This window comes from Triticum urartu, chromosome 7, assembly GCF_003073215.2.
Source record: "Triticum urartu cultivar G1812 chromosome 7, Tu2.1, whole genome shotgun sequence".
NCBI classification, from domain to species: domain Eukaryota; kingdom Viridiplantae; phylum Streptophyta; class Magnoliopsida; order Poales; family Poaceae; genus Triticum; species Triticum urartu.
The window spans coordinates 102,431,246-102,433,819 of record NC_053028.1 but is presented as its reverse complement, the minus strand read 5'-3'; the positions used below and the strand labels follow the sequence as shown (position 1 = coordinate 102,433,819).

Here is a 2,574-nt window from a genome sequence, read left to right as displayed (position 1 = left end):
CCCCTCACGTGTCGCTGCCCGTGAGACTTGACCAGGGATGGACGTAAACTCCTAAGCTACCGAGGGTAGGGATAATCGTCCAGGTCTTATTTTAAAAAAAGCCGCCCGTGGGTTCAATTCTCGTCGTTCGCCCATCGCATTATTGCAAATTCCAAAAATGCAATTTTCCTATTCCGCCCAAAATGGGAATGGGCGCTAAGGTTATGAACTTATAATCATGGAATCGACTTGATCATCAGATTATAAGATCAACTTCCCATTTTGTTCTATGATTCTTCTTTTTTGTGGGCCATTTATGGCATGCAGGAAGAGCCCGAGCTGCTGCAGGAAAAACTTTCTTTGTTCAGTAATAACTTAATCTTGGAATAAAACACTTGTTACTTGTTATAGGAATTCAATTAATAAATGGAAAGAGTTGGGTGAAACAACAAATTCGTCCAGACTCTTGGTAGAGTCTAGAAGACCACGATAGACCTATCGAATCCATGCTGCAAGCAGCAAGCGTAGGCTAAAAAGGCAATAGTCTAACGTTGGGGTAGGGCGCGCCAAACCAATCGGGGGGCCCTCCGGGGTCATATCGGGTAGGTTTTGGCATTTCATTGCTACAAGCATGGGTTATTTTAAAATAACAAAGATAGATAAAGCTAAATCTAGGAAAGCAAGCTAGGAAACCCTAGATAGGAGCAATCCGTTCCATTCCAATTTCTTCCTAAAACTTCCCAAGAAAAATCCCAAATTGGATCCAAAATTGACGGGTTAATGTGAGCTTATCCATGTGGTTAGGCACTCTGGATTCTCTTTCGGATAGGCCCAGAAAGGAGAAGAAAGGGCCGACAAAATCGAGAGAAAAAAATTTGTCTTTTGGGCGGAGAATTTTATGAATTTCGTCGACTCGAAGGGTTGCCATTCGTGTTTCTTGACTCTTTTTTCGGAAGCCGTAATAGCAACGACCCAGTTACAAGAGCGGAGCTCTACCCCCCCCCCCCCCCCCCCCCCCGAGAATTCGGCCTTCGGGGTCAACCCAGCGGCTTCTACGAGGAAGGCGGCGGGAAGTGGTGTTTCCAGTGGCGAACGGGTGAGTAACGTGTAAGAACCTGCCCTTGGGCTTCTGCCTTTGCACTCAAGGACCAATGTCCGTCTGGCTCGAGGAAAATAGAAGAAACATTTCTTCTATCTAAAATATTAGAAAGAATGAGAGTTGTGTGGGATGTTGACAATCACTATCTCATGAAGTCACGAGCATAAACCTTACATAGTTCCAGCAAAGCGCAAAGACAGGTCGATTCCAGTGGATCACTATAGAATCTTCTAGAAGCAGGTTCTCCGGGCACTATGGTAGGACGTGGATCGGAGAGAAGAACCTATAATTAGCTTTTCGGGAAATTTCCAAATGAACAGTTGGTAAGGATAAAATACCCTTTTCGCATTTGTATGGATTTCTGGCTCGGACTTAATGGGGGAAGAAAACATCTTCCATAATTTCTTTTTTGTTCAATTCTGGACAAAAAAGAAAAGGAAAAAAGGAATTTATAGGGGGTTCTATCGCATTTTCCATCTTAGGGCGAACAATATAAACAATTCACTTATCCAACAATTTCAGTCCATTTTCCTACTTTTTTGCAAGGGGTTCAAGGGGAAAGCATTATTATATCCTTAATATGACTCTCTGTCACACGGATGCTGCTGGGCATTACTCTACCACTAATTTAAAAAGCCCTTTATCGGATTTGAACCGATGACTTATGCCTTACCATGGCATTACTCTACCACTGAGTTAAAAGGGCTTTTTATTTAATTCAAAAATTAGCCACTTGGATTTCCCATTATGGGTCTACTACATAATGTACATATTATATATATAATTAGCAAGCATGTTTTTTTAGAAAGAATGCCCCTTTCCATTTTAGGTGCCAAATTAGGTGACTTTGAAGTTGAAGCTTGCCCGCAGAACTCAGCATTGTCAAAGAATTCCATACCACGACGTATCTGGGATGACCGCTCAATGATAAAGGAGGTGGGGGTGCAAAGACAGCCAGGAGGTTTGCCTAGAAGCAGCCACCTCTATGCGTCACCGAATGAAGGAAGGAAAGAGCATGTCGTATATATTGTCATATGATCTCTTATGCTAAAGTAACAATTCATTCACAGTTTCTATTATGAATCATAAACTTCATTGAAAATTAACAAACTACAATCCCAGTCATTGAAGCAATTGCAATTTATCATAACATCGGAAAGAGACAATATAAAAGCTTTTCAGCAGGTCCACATACTCAACTATCATTTAGTCTTTCACAATTGCTAACACTCACGCAATATTTATGGGTATGAAGTTTTAATCGAACACAGAGAAAGATAGGGCCTTATAGTTTTGCCTCCCAACCTTTTACCTCAAGGGTAATGTCAACAATAATAGTTCATGAAAACTTACATCCAATTAGCTATATATATCAGGATCTTTCCAACACATTGCGCTTGCCAAAGGATAAAATGTAAAAAGGAAAGGTGAAGATCACCATGACTCTTATATGAAGTATAAAACAAGAATAATAGATGGGCCCTTCGCAGAGGGAA

General features: G+C 41.2%; 1 non-coding gene across 1 annotated transcript; it reads right to left on the bottom strand.

Moving 5' to 3' along the window:
* Positions 1 to 1,712: 1,712 nt before the first annotated feature.
* TRNAT-GGU lies at positions 1,713 to 1,784 on the bottom strand. Its single transcript has one exon. It is a non-coding gene; the product is annotated as a tRNA-Thr (tRNA).
* Positions 1,785 to 2,574: the final 790 nt, after the last annotated feature.